This window comes from Elephas maximus, chromosome 12 (genome assembly GCF_024166365.1).
Source record: "Elephas maximus indicus isolate mEleMax1 chromosome 12, mEleMax1 primary haplotype, whole genome shotgun sequence".
NCBI classification, from domain to species: Eukaryota; Metazoa; Chordata; class Mammalia; order Proboscidea; family Elephantidae; genus Elephas; species Elephas maximus.
In genome coordinates this window covers 84441086-84455252 of record NC_064830.1, presented here as the reverse complement: position 1 = coordinate 84455252, position 14167 = coordinate 84441086, and positions in this window count along the sequence as shown.

The window sequence follows — 14167 nt, the reverse complement described above, 5'->3', positions numbered from 1 at the left end:
ATTCGATATGATAATACACACGAAGTGCTTGACACAATGCCTAGCACGTAGTAAGCGCTCAATAAATGTCAGCTACAGCTATAAATAAAACTATGATGCCAGAGAAGCCAGCTCTCCTAATGAGATTTGTCTTAAGCTGCCACCTTCAGAATAACAAACAGCGGACTATTACTGATTCCAGAGACTTGTGCTCTAGGAAAACAAAATGACCCAAGAGGCAGTCAGACATTCAAAAAGTGTCTTTATTGAGAGATGAGATGAATACCTCCACAGACAACAAAAGGGCTTAAAACCACTTTAGAAGCCTTCCTACAATCAGTGAAACAGGATGTGGTTTGAGGCTTTTCCTGTTGGCTTAGAATGTTCGCCAAAGTGCCAGCCTGAAAACAGTAAGCATGAAATATTCCCACATCTGGAGCCAAAGAGCTTCCAAATGACTTAAACCAAAAAAACCAAACCCATTGCCATGGAGCCAATTCAGAACTGTCCCATAGAGTTTCCAAGGAGCGCCTGGTAGATTTGAACTGCCGACCTCTTGGTTAGCAGCCATAGCACTTAACCACTATACCAGCAGGGTTTCTACCAAATGACTTACTCAGGGCTTATTAAGAGATGGCCCTGAAGTTTTCACTCCGACTACTCCCACAGAAAATATATAGACTGAATGCTGGAGTTCAAGGAAGTGAGGGAAATAATGAGCTGTGGGCCTGAAGAAGGAGGGTGCTTTGGTTTTTCTTATCCTGGCCCCATGTTGGAGGAGGGGTTGGCTCTCCCCCACCAAGCCAAGTGAGAAGTGGACCAATCAGTTCCTTGTTGGGATTAGGCATCTGCAAGATGGGAGACTGACACTTCACTTCCTGGCTGGTGTCTGCTGAACTGGGAGACTTTAGGCTGGCACCTGGAGCAAAGGGGTGAACCAGAGCAGAGCACCATGAGGGAGGATTTGGGAGAGATGGAGCAGTGTTCTCTGGGACATGCATAAACACATGAGCATAGAGATTGGTGCCTGGATCCTGCCTGGAGAACTGTGAAGCTAAGAGGCTGGCTGAAGCAGCCCTCCAATGGAGGACAAGGAGAGAGGGCACCAGGAAGCCAGTTTCTACTCCCAGGGTTTGGTGTTCAAAGATGCAGGGAGGGCCAAGTGAGAGCTCAAGCTCTCTTCATGGACCAGCATTTGGATGCCTGCCATGCAAAGAGCACCAACAGCCAAAAGAGAACCACTGGTGGCTCCGTCTAAGCAAGGAGGCTTTTGTCTCTTACCCTGTCCCTGAGGTCCTGTCCCCCAGTCCCAGAGGAGTCAGCAACCAAGGAAGGAGAGGAAGGAAAGGACATGCCAGCCTTCTCCCTTTCCTTCTGGTGGAGGCTCCCCAGTCATGGTCAATGGGGACTGGAGGGAGGGAAAGATTTTGAATTAAATGTGAGATTGAATTTTTGACTGACTTCTTTAGAAACCGTTGTGTTAAGAAAAATTTCAAGCATGTATAAAAGTAGTTAAGAGCTCGGCTGCTAACCAAAGTATCAGCAGTTCAAATCCACTAGCCACTCCTTGGGAACCCGATGGGGCAGTTCTACTCTGTCCTATAGGGTCACTATAAGTCAGAATGGGATTGACCAAACAGGTTTCTTTTTTTTTTTTTAATAAAACTGGGAAGACAAGTGTAATGAATGCCCTTGTACCCATCTCCTGCTAAAACAGTTATTGACTCATGGCCAATCTTATTTCATCTCTATACCCTATACACTCTCTTTCTCCACTGGGTTATTTTGAAGCACGTGTCAGTCATTATCTTGTTTCTGAATTGGACTTTAAGATGCCTGCAAGTGAGTCTAGCTATAAAAATAAGGGTCTTAAATTTGAAATTGACCAGAAGGCTCTGATTTCTGCCCATTGTTCACTTTTACAATCTCTAGAATGTCAAGTTCCACAAGGGCAGAGCATTTTCCTATTTTATTCACTGATCTATCTGCCTGCTTATCATAGCACACAAGGCATGGTAGATAGATAGATAGATGATAGAGAGAGAGAGAGAGAGCTGCTATCTAGTCAACTCCAACTCATGGTGATCTTATGTACAATAGAACGAAATGTTGCCCAGTCCTGCATCATCCTCATGATCGCCAGCATGTTCAAGTCAATCTTTGTGGCTTGTTGTGCCAATCCTTCTTTCTGAGGGTCTCCCTTCCCCTCACTGGTCCTCTTCTTCACCAAAGATATGTCCTTCTAGGAACTGATCCCTTCTGATGACATGTTTAAAATATCATATTTAATGTGAACCTTCTACGTTTGTTTGCCAACTACTCCTTCCTCTGTGAGGTATTTTCATAAGCATGCTATGCTAACTTTTTTTTACAGCAACATGTTAAAAAAATTGGGATAGTGGCACTTATGAAAATACTTTGTGGGGGGCAGGGAGTGGTTAGAAAACAAATGTAGAAGGCATCCATTATTTGCATAAAAATACAGTAAGTTGAACAATGTTTTGTTGTGATCTACCAAGTTTTGTCACGTTGTTTCTTTTTCAAAGTAGTTCACCAGACCTTTCTTCCTAGTCTTAGCCTGGAAATTCTGCTGAAGCCTGTCCACCATGGGTGACCCTGATGATGTTTGAAATGCTGGTGGCATAGCTTCTAGCATCACAGTACCACGCGAGCTACCATAGTACAACAAATTGACAGACAGGTGGTGGCAACATACAGTAGTACCCAATAAACATTTGTAGAATACATGAATGAATAAATTATTTTTTCGAAATAGCCCAGCTTTCTCATAAAAAGACCAGACTTAATGGTCTGACTGAGACTAGAAGAATCCCGGCAGTCACGGTCCCCAAACCTTCAGTTGGCCCAGGACAGGAACCATTCCCCAAAACAACTCATCAGACATGGAAGGGACTGGACAATGGGTTGGAGAGAGATACTGATGAAGAGTGAGCTACTTGTATCAGGTGGACACTTGAGACTGTATTGGCATCTCCTGTCTGGAGGGGAGATGGGAGGGTAGAGAGGGTTAGAAACTGGCAAAACGGTCACGAAAGGAGAGACTGGAAGGAGGGAGCGGGCCGACTCATTAGGGGGAGAGTAAGTGGGAGTATGGAGTAAGGTGTATATAAGTTTATATGTGACAGACTGACTTGATTTGTAAACTTTCACTTAAAGCACAATAAAAAGTATTAAAAAAAAAAAAATCGCCCAGCCTTCCTTGCCCATAGACTGAAAGGTACTCTGATTGGGGTAAAAGATACAGTCTTTATTTTATGTTATTCAATTGGCTGGCCTTGGTGTTGACTCATTTGTTTAGGAAAATGACCATAAAATCCACCCTTAAGGCAGACTGTGGCAATCATCTCTTCTGAGAAACAGTTTTAAAAGTGATTCCAAACAATGGATAAAAAAAAAAAAATTTGCCACAGAATCGATTCCAACTCATGGAATCAGAGTAGAACTGTGCTCCACGGGGTTTTCAGTGGCTGACTTTTCAGAAGTAGACCACCAGGCTTTTCTTCTGAGGCTCTTCTGGGTGAATTTGAACCACCAATCATTTGCATCACAGAAGGATTCCATGACAATGGTAAACTCATTGCCATTGAGTCGATTCCAACTCATAGTGACCCTATAAGATAGAGTAGAACTGCCCCATAGGTTTCCCAAGGCTGTAAATCTTTGTGGAAGCAGACTGCCACATCTTTCTCCTGAGGCATGGCTGGTGTATTTGAGCCACCAACCTTTCAGTTAGAGGCTGAGTGCTTAACCACTGTGCAACCAGGTCTCCTTGACAGTGGTATAGAGGTTGCCTTTCTCTAAGCCTTTTGCATTTTTAGGATCTCCAGGTGGCTCACAAACTGGTGGTCCTTTCCAGCCTGCTGATGTTTTGCTTTGCCACCTGGTTTTACGATTTGCGTTGCATTGCGTTGAACACAGGCCCGCATCCCTGCCAGGAACTGGCTGGAGGAGAGGAGCATCTGTCCCCGATGATGAGGCATGCCTCTTCACTGTAGTCCCCAGGCCTCCCTACGATCTACCATATGTACCACTGCCTGGCTCCAGTGGGACCCCTGGCCTAGGACAAAACAGAAACATGGAAATAGAATTTCTACCACCTCCTGTAGGTTTGTCCAGATAGCCTATAATGTCATCTGTGAAAGTACCTGGGCAGTGACCACTCTTTGACTAAGTTTTCAGCTTTTCCCATGGCTTTGCACCTACTCTGTTTTCCAGTTTTTGGAATCAATTTTTGGCCATACATATTTTCCTAAAATATAGTCTATTTCATCAACGTTTTCTAATTTATCAGCCTGCAGTTATGTATAGCATTCTTTTGTATTGTTAATTTCTTTTCCTTAACTGTAATTCTGGCTACTCTCTTATTCTTCATGGTGATTTTTCTTTCTTTCTCTCCTTGATTATATAAGCTAAAAAAAATTGACCCCCAATGTCCACCAGAGATCCACTTTTAAAATATGTCCTTGACTCATTGCTGTCAAGTTGGTTCTGACTCACAGCAACCTTATAGGACAGAGTAGAGCTGCCCCATAGAGTTTCCAAGGAACAGCTGGTACATTTGAGCTGTGACCTTTGGTTAGCAGCTGTAGCTCTTAACCACTATACCACCAGGGCTCTGAAATTTGTCCCACCCACATCACATTGAATATAAATATCTTAAATTTTCTAATACATGGATAGCTTATTGTTGTTGTTAGTCGCTGTTGAGTCAATTCGTATTCATCGTGACCCCATGTGTGCAGAGTAGAACTGCTCCACAGGGTTTTTCAGAAGGAGATTGCTAGGTCTGTCTTCTAGGTGCCTCTGGGTGACTTTGAACTGCTAACCTTTCAGCTAATAGTTGAGCACTTAGGCATTTGAGCCACCCAGGTACTCCTATATGGATGGCAGCCCTCCATAATTTCGAGCATAGATAGAGCTGTACTTCTATTTATAGGCAGATAGGTAGGTAGGTAAGTAGATAGATAGGTAGATAGATGGATAGATGGACAGACGGACAGATTGTCAGATAGTTCTTGGGTGGTGGAAATGGTTAATGAGCTTGGCTACTAACCAAAAGGTTGGAGGTCTGAGTCCACCCACAAGTGTCTCAGAAGAAAGGCCTGACAATCTATTTCTGAAAAATCAGCCACTGAAAACCCTACGGCGCACAGTTCTGCTCTGACCCAGGGGGTCACCACGAGTCAGGGTCGACTTGACAGCAACTGGTTTTATATACGTGCATGTGTGTCTGTGTACATACATGACGGGAATCTGGGAACAGGGAGGAGCAGTTAGATGCCTGTGATCAAGTTGTCTTCTTCCCGGAACCTTGTCTAGACGGTTTATTCATTTTAATTAACTTTTAAATTATCTTACATTCAGTAATCAATCTGGAATTTACTTTCATGTATAGTGTGAGATGAGGATTTAATTTTGCTATATTTACTCCCCTTGCATAGTTAATCGATTGTCCCAGCATCATCCACTGAATAGTTCTTCTTTCTGCATAGGCTTGTATTGCCACTTCTACCATCGAGGAAAGCCAGGTACGTGAAAGATTGTCTCGGAGCTACCTGTTATGTTCCATTGGTCTGTCTTCCAATACTTATGTACTATGCTGTTTTAATCTTTGAAACTTTATGGCTCGTTTTAATATCTGATACTTAGTGTCGCCTGATTCTTCTTCGCTTTCACATCATTCTTGGCTATTCTGCCCATTTATTCTCCTAGCTGGATTTTAGGATCACTTTGTCAAATTCTCTCCCTTCCCACTAAAGGAAAACAAATATAACAAAAATAAAATCAATTATATGGGGGTTTTTGTTAGAATGTCATCAGAACTATGTATTTTAGGAAGAACTGACATTATTAAATAATCACTCTTTAATTTCAGGAACAAGCTATGTTTTCCTACTTATCTGATTCTATATTTTAAATTTCCTTCATGAAGTTTTATGTCTTCAGATCAGCTGTCCACAATTCTAGGTTTTCTAGGCAGGGACTGTTATTATCTCCATCTCAGAAGAAAGAAATTGAAGTTGGCCCAAGGTCACACAGGTAATAAGTGGTGGAAGCTTAATTTGAACCCACGGTATTAATCACTATGCTACTTTACTTAAGATTATTTTATTAAAAAAATTATTTTTTTTATACCTTAAGTAAATTTTAGTAACAATTTTCCCCAGAAAATCATCAATTTTATCACGGTTTCCCAGTTTGCCAGCACAGAGTTTTGTACTTCACTTTCATTTCTTTTTTCTAATCTCTTGAGTTGGATGCTTACTTCATTTAATTTCCTTCTTAAAAAAATTTTATCATGGTAATATATATATAAATTTTATTGTGGTAAAATATCTATAATATAAAATATATATACAAAATTTTATTGTAAAAATAATATATATGTCATTTTAATCATTTTTCATTGTACTATCACACCATGTCGTACAACCATCACTGCTATCCATTTCCAAATGCTTTTTCATCCCCCTAAACAGAACCATAAGGAGCCCTGGTGGCACAGTGGTTAAAGCGGTGGGCTGCTAACTGAAAGGTCAGTAGTTTGAACCCACCAGCCTCTCCTTGGAAGAAAGATGTGGCAGTCTGCTTCCATAAAGATTTACGACTTCGGAAACCCTAGAGAGTTGCTCTGAGTTGGAACCGACTTGGTCGCAGTGGGTATTTTGGTAAACAGAACCACAGTACCCCTTAAACAATAACTCCCCATTTCATCCTCCCCCCAGCCCCTTGTAACTACTGATAATTTTTTTGTCTTTGTGGATTTGCATATTGTAGATATTTCATATAAGTATGATCATACAATATTTATCCTTTTGTGTCTGAATTATCTTGCTCAGCATGTTTTCAAGGTTCTTTCGTGTGGTAACATGTATCAGAACTTTAGTTCCCTTTATGTCTGAATAATATTCCGTTGTATGGATATATCACATTTTCTTTATCCATTCATCTGTTGATAAACACTTGAACACTGTCTTCTATCTGTTGTGAATGAACACTGGTGTACAAGTATCTGTTTGAGTCCCTGCTTTTGATTCTTTTGGTTACGTCCCTAGGAGTGGAATTTCTGGGTCATATGACAATTCTGTTTAACTTTATCAGGAACCATCAAATTGTTGTCCACAGTGACTTCACAATTTTACATTCTCACCAGCAATGCACATCCATGCCAACATATATCATTGTGGTTTTCATTTGCATTTTCCTAATAATTCATGAAGTTGAGCATCTTCTAATGTGTCTATTGGTCATTTGTATATTCTCTTTGGAGAAGTGACTATGCAAGTCCTTTGTCCATTTTTAAAATGAGTTGTTTGTCTTGTTGTTGTTGAGTTGTAGTAGCTCTTTAGATATTCTGTACGTTAAACTCTTAACAGATATATGGCTATGAAATATTTTCTCCCATTCTGTGGGTTTTCTCATCACTTTCTTGATAAAGTCCTTTGGTGCACAAACATTTTAATTTTCAAGAAGTCTAGTTTATCTATTTTGTCTTTTGCTGCTTGAGCTTTTGGTGTCATATCTAATAAGTCTTTTTTTTTAATTAGTGGAATCCGTATGGCTGCCCTCCCTTCTCACACCTCCTGCCCACCCCTCTTCCTGAACTCAGGACTTTGTTATTCTGGCTCTTTCTGACTACCGTCTCGTCTACCTCCAGCTGCTGGAGTCGAAAGATTATCGCTCTAGTTTCAAACACACAAGTTCAAATCCTGGTTTGCAGGGGCTATATGTTCAGGGCCTCAGTGGGCACTGAAACAAGGCTCCCTGTCCTCTCACCTCCCCCTTGGTTTGGTGTCCATAACAACCAGAAATGACATTTTTAAGAAGTTAACCATGATGATGGTTGACCAACGTGATGAACGTGATTCACGTCACTGAACTGTACTTGTGAAGAATGTTGAAATGGCAAATGTTTTGTTACCTATCTATTTACCACAATTCAAAAATTATTTTTTTAAAAAGTTAACCAAATCATGTCACTACCCTTTTAAAAACAGTCCTTGTGGATATCTTTCCATTTTTCTTAGACAAGACCCAGGTTCTTCACCCTGGCCAGCAAAGCCCTATGTGACTGGGCCTTGGTCTCTCTCTTTGACTTCCTCTCACACCCTATGTTTTCTCACTCACTGGCCTCTTTTCTGATCCTTCAATGTGCCAAGCCCTTTCCCAAGCCCTTGTTGTCCTCTTGGTGTTTCTGCTGCCCAGAATGCTCTTCTTCCAGGATGTCATGGCTCTGGTCTCACATCACGTCCCCCAAAGGCCATTTCCTCAGAGAGGCCATCACCACCACCAGATTGAAAGCAGCCTTTTAATTACTACCAATCTCATCACTATTTTACTTACAGCCTGATCACAATCAGCAATGTTCTTATTCATCTACTTACTTGTTTGTGCATTACCTGCTAGCCACTAGAGGATAAGACCAATCTGTCTTGTTCACCATGATGTCTCCAGGGTCTGGCTCAGTGCATGGCACATAGTAGGAGGTTAACAAATGTTTGTTGAATCAATGAAAATTCCAGCCTTGCTGCTTCCTAGCTGTGTGCCTTTGGATAATTTAATTCCTCAAACTCAGTTCTAAGCCTGAAAAAAGAGACAACCATAGGGTTGGTTTGAGAAAAAAAAAAAAAAGAAAGAATGCAAGTAAAACCCTTAGCTCCCTGCATGGTCCATAGAAAGCAAATAGTAGTAGCAAAAATTATCATCAACAACTTCTTTATTTGAAAGTGAAAGCACTGTCTGTGAGACGGGTGGAGAGTTGCCCAGGCAAGGTTTTATAGGGTTGGAGTCTATTCAGTTTGGAGTCAAATCTTACAAGTCAAGCAGCTCATTATTTTTGCCAAGGCCCAAGGGTAGATAATTTTCACAGGAACTCATTCACACTATTCCTAATGACAATCATTTATCATTATTATCTCTTAGGGTTCTGGGAATTTTCTGGGATCAGCTAGGTCATTTTTGCTCAGACTCCCTTCCATGGTTGCAGTTATGTTGACTGTCAGCTGGGACCCTAGCAGCAGGTATGGGTTGGAACACCTACATGTGGCCTCTGTGTGGCCTGAGCCTCCTCACAACATGGCAGCTGAGCTCCAAGAGTTAGCATCCCAAGATGTGGAGCCAGGTGGAAACATTATTGCTTTTGGTAACTTAGCCTCAGAAATCATAAGGCATTACTTCTGCCGTATTCCATTTGTTAGAAGCCAGCCCATATTCAAGGGAAGGGAAATTAGTCTCTACCTCTTGATTGGAGTGGCACCAAAGAATTTGTGGACATGTTTAAGTACCACCATACTAATCAAATTGAGAGAAAATTAATGTATGGATCAGACTTATTCTTTCATAATTAGCTATAATATATACAGTTGTCAAATGGCTCAGAACAATCATAGCAGCTCATCATGGTAGGCATTATAGTATGGTGGCTAAAGAATAGCTTTAGGTTTATGCTTATCTGGGTTCACAGTCTGGCTCTGCCATCTATTAGCGTTGTGACTCTAGGCAAGTTCCTTAACCTCACTGATGCTTTCTTCTCTGTAAAATGGATGTGATAAAAATGTAATACATGAAGGGTGTCGGCACATGCGGAGCATTCCATGTGATAATGATTATTGTAAGCTCAAAGTCCGTGAGTGGCACAAGCAGCTTGGGATCAGCTACTAACCTAAAGGTTTGGCGGTTTGCACCCACCAAGCAGCACTGTGGAAGAGAGGCGTGGTGATCTGCTTCTGCTTCAGTAAAGACAACAGCCAAAAAACCCCTACAGAGCTAAGTTCTACTCTGTAGCACACGAGGTCGTCATGAGTCGGAATTGACTCAACAGCAATGGGTTTGGGTTCTTTGGTTTATTTTAAGCCCCAATTCTGCCCCAAGTCCTTTGTTATTCCCGATGTTCCAACCAGGCATGAGACACCCTCATTTCAAAGAGATGAGCAAGTGTGGAGGGCACCTTGATCTAACCTGGATCACCTGCGGACTTGACTGCCAGTCTCCTCCAGCTCATACAGCTCTCAGTGAGCCCCTCCAAAATCTGGATTGCAGGCTGCTGGGGTGGGTGGGCATGGAAACAGCCCCATCTCAGCCGGCATGTGGCCAGGGACTCAGATCTGCCAGTGTGGGCGCAAACACGTTCTCCCCAGAAAAGCTGCTTGAAGGCACAGACTAGGGAAAGGGAAGATTAAAAATAAAGAGTGGTCATGCTTGGTTTTGAAATGAAAGGAGAGCCTTGGTTTCAAAGGCCCTTTGATTCTTTTGCTTTGGGAACAGGGTGTATAGGTGGGGAAAAGGGCTGAGGAAGCATCACGAGGTATCCTTGCCCTGGAGCCCTAAGACATGGGAACACCCAGAACCAGACAGCAGCACCTCATGGTCACAGCTGTGGCCTCCTCTGAAACATGCATGCTTTAATTGCTCTGCAGGGTTTCCAAACCAGGGCTTTGAACCAACGGGGTCATTTCAGTTCAAACCCCTGCTGAGACGTTCCTTTTCCACACCAGGCGTACTGAATCAGAATCTACATTTTAACAAGATCCCCAGGTGATTCTTATATAGGACTTGTTAGAAATGCAAATTCTTAGCAGGGGTCCGAACCAGTTTGAAGCCCTGTTGCAAACTAGCAGCCCCCATACTTAACTTGGTTTGAACCTCACAGAGTTTGTAAATTTGAAGGTGTTAATGCTTTTGAATCAGGCATTTGCTCTCCCCTTATGCCAACACTCCTCATTATCTGGGTCTAGTCTGCTTTTCTCATCTACATTAAATATCTTCTTGACCCTATAGACAAATTCGGTTTGCATCCTACTTGCTTTGTGCTTTTCCTCCTCTAACAATGCCAGTAAAACTTACATGTATTAAGCACATGTGGTGTTCCCAGGACTGTACTAAATATTAACCAGCTATAGTCTCAATTATTATCCTTGCAACTCTGCAAGGGAGGTGTCTCCACTCCATAGAGAAGGCAACTAAGAATCAGAGGGGTTAAATAACTTACCCATAGCAACACAGATTGTGCATAGCAGAGCTGGTATTTGAATCCAGGTAGTATATACATTGGGAGTTTTCCAGTTGCAAGTAACAGAAAATCCACTTCAACTTGTCTTAAAAAAAAAAAAAAAAAGTGGGGGAGGAGGAAAATGCAGAACAGAATTTCAAATCATCATGGACTCCAGACTTTCTGGAACCATGGAGACCAGATGAACTTTTGAAACTATTGCTCTGAGAAAATCTTTAAACCTTAAACCAAAAATATCCCCTGAAGTCTTCTTAAAATCGAACAATGGTTTAGCTTAACTAGTGAAAAAAGCCTGCCTTGAGCATTATGCTTTTAAGAACTATTTATATGGGATCAACTTGACAACAGCAACTCAAAAGATTAGATAGGAACCTTAGAGGGCAGAGAGTTCATGTTAATGGGGGAGGAACAACTCAGAAAAGGAGGGTGAAAATGGTTATATAACTCAAAGAATGTCATCAATGTCATTGAACTGTATGTGTAGAAACTGTTAAGTTGGTGTATGTTTTGTTGTGTCTATTATCAACAATGACAGCAAAATAAATAATTTTTTTTTTTTTTTTTTTAAAGTATTGGGAATTCATTGGTTCAAATAGCTGAAAAGTACAGCTTTTGTAAGGTTGGATCCCGGAGCTCAAGCTCCTCTGTGTTGCACCAGTTTTAGGCAGGCTCTATCCCTGTGGTGGCAAGATGACCGCCAGCATCTCATAGCCAACAACCTCCTCTCTCACCAAGCCCAGCCCAAAGGAGAGAGCTTTTCTTTCCCATTAAAAAAAAATTACAGGTCATGCCTTTGATTGGCCAGAAATGAATCTCACAATCGTGGCTAGATTGATAAGATAAGCTTAGGTCACAGCCTCAGGCTTGAAGCCTGGGGTGGGGTGAGCCCCATCTGAATCATAGTGACCAAGAATGAAGGCTAAATACTTTCACAAAGGAATATTGATGTGCTGTTTCCAGAAAGGGAAATGCCCATTACATATGTCAGAAAAGAAGTTTATTGCCTTTCTCATAGACTTGAAAGTTCTGGAGAACCTCCCATTCGGAGTGAATAGGTAAACACATCAAGGACTAAATGGGGCCCATCCCTACCACCTTAGCATCCAAAAGAAGTTGATTCTACAGGCTGAGTTGTACAAGACTCCTGTTGTTTTTGTCTGCCCTGAACCCATCCTCCTTCTTCTTCTAACTACACCATCATTTTCCTCTGGGATACCATGCATCCCCCAAATGATTGAAGGGAACTGTTTCTTATCCCCACCCTACTCCAAGCATGTGCTCAGGCTTGGCAAATGTAATGTTTATGACCCTGGCTAAGATAATTACGGAGCCCTGATGGCGTAGTGGTTAAGAGCTCCTCTGCTAAACAGAAGGTTGGCAGTTTGAATCTACCATCCGCTCCTTGGAAACCGTATGGGGCAGTTCTATTCTGTTGTATAGGGTCGCTATGAGTTGAAATAGACTCGACAGCAACGGGTTTTTAAGATAATTAGGCCAGAGATGGATATTCAAGTCACACCAGTGAAACTCAGCTCTGAACTTTTATTGTAACTACTGGAAAAAATTAATTCTCTTTCCACTGGTATTGATATACTCTGAGGATAGTGCTTGGAGCTTCTGAGGGTCACAAAGAAAATAAAACCATTGAGAAAATTAAATGGACATGGAGAGGAACAATGTTGGCATATTGTGTGAGTCCCTGGATCCATTTGTGCCTGAAGCTAGACCAGAACCACCCCAGGTCCTTTTAGTTACCACACAAATTATCTTTTTTTTGCTTTCTTTTGTTTACTCCATTTGAGGTGAATTTTGTCACTGACGCAGTAGTTATACCTCGGCTGCTAACCAAAAGGGTGGTGGTTCGAACCCACCAGCCGACCCTAGAGAGAAAGACGTGGTAGTCTACTTTCATAAAGATTTACAGACTTGGAAACCCTACGGAGCAATTCTACTCTGTCCTATAGGGTTGCTATAAGTCGGAATCCACTCAACAGCAATGGGTAACCCTAAGAGAATCCAATGTGAAAATTCAGTATCAGTGCAGGTATTGGGGTCCAGGAGGGAATAAGTAAGAAGGACATCCCTCATGTTTAGTCAAATATGGGGAGAGTAGATGGTCTTCTTGTTTCAGGGTGCAAGGTGTCTGAGGACTGGGGCCTGTGGAGTGTTAGCTGAGCAGAGAGACACCCCTGGTGAGGCTCTACCCCAAATCTCAACCCAAGTACCCTCTCAGGCACTGCCTGGTCATGTGGATTTCTCCTTGGGAATGTCTTTGAACTTGGTTCCACGACTGAGTAGCAATTAGTCCATTTTCCCATTTATTCCACCTTTTTTAGCAAAAGCTATCCTGGAAGAACGAAGCCCCTGAATTTTTAATGTGGAGCTTAAGCGCAAAAGCATTAGGGTCTGATAGAATTGGGTCCAAGGGCTGGATTGTCCATTTACTGTTGTGTGACCTTAGTCAAGTTACTCGTTCTCATCTGTAAAATGGGTTTAATAATAACACCCAGCTCCTAGAGTTTATGTGAGGTAAAATGTACTTACCATTGGGGGTCACATAGTAATAACTCAATAAAAGCTAGCTGTTCTTTTTTTTGTTGTTGTTCTAGCCATTGTTATCATTAAAAGAACCTGGGTGGTACAAGTGATTTGGTGCTAACCTAAAGGTTGATGGCTCAAACCTACTTAGTGGTCCCATGGAAGAAAGGCCTGGTGAACTGCTTCCATAAAAATTACAGCCAAGAAAACCCTATGGAGCAGTTCTACTCTGTAACACATGGGGTAACCATGAGTTGGGGGTCAACTCAATGGCAGCTAATAACAACATTGTTATCATTATGAAGCAAATGATATATCCCACCAAACGTTTTATTTTGTCTGTAACTGAATTCAAAATCTTCCCCTTGTGTGTCCTCTCTTGCTCATGGGCATTTTTGCAGAGGGTTTGTTGTTGTTAGGTGCCATTGAGTCGGCTTTGATTCATAGTGACCTTATGTACAACAGAACGCAACAAGGCCCAGTCCTGCACCATTCTCACAATCGTTGCTCTGCTTGAGGCCATTGTTGCAGCCACTGTGTCAATCCATCTCATTGAGGGTCTTCCTCTTTTTTGCTGACCCTCTGCCTTAGCAAGCATGATATCCTTCTCCAGGGACTGGT